The following is a 683-nucleotide window of genomic DNA, read 5'->3' as shown; positions in this document are numbered from 1 at the left end:
ATATATATATATATATATATATGTATACGCCATTCCCTCTAAGATTGTCATTTGCTGTGACCATAAATAAATCAGAGGAAACAACATATACTCATGGATTTTTGATAGCTGTGTCAATGTGCAGAAGCAAAGACGTAGTAAAAATTCAGTATAATTTAGAGGAAAAAGTGATTACGAACAATGTTTTAGAAGAAGTACTAAATTGAAGTACAAATTAGGATAATAAGGATAAAGAGTAAAAACATATTTTTTCTAGCTTATACTATATTGAAAAAATAATACAATCTGAATATATATATCGCATGTAGGAGATGCTTGTATATAGGAGATGTGATGATGTGAACCATCTTAGCATGTAGGGGCACTAGATTGCCCTGAACCCGAGCTTAGAGCTGCTGGACTAAAACAATTTATGAGTTATATCTAATAGAGCAATGGCTAAACATTTATTCCAATGGGTCTGCGTCCGGTATTAACAAGGGAGCTGGAGCAGGTGTATAATCAATCAATTTTCAACTGTCATTTCCCTTTGGAGTGGAATGTGATAATGCGATTAATGCGATGCAGAAATGCTTCGCGATGGAAGCGACTATTGAATGCAATGACAACACTGTAATCTTCAGCGACTCCCAAGCCGTAATACAAAAATTAACAACACCAGGTGCCGCAGAGTCACCCACGGA

This window comes from Halyomorpha halys, unplaced genomic scaffold, assembly GCF_000696795.3.
Source record: "Halyomorpha halys isolate HHAL.00 unplaced genomic scaffold, Hhal_1.1 Scaffold2059.1, whole genome shotgun sequence".
In the NCBI taxonomy this organism is placed as follows: Eukaryota; Metazoa; Arthropoda; class Insecta; order Hemiptera; family Pentatomidae; genus Halyomorpha; species Halyomorpha halys.
Note: the sequence above shows the minus strand (reverse complement) of the source record.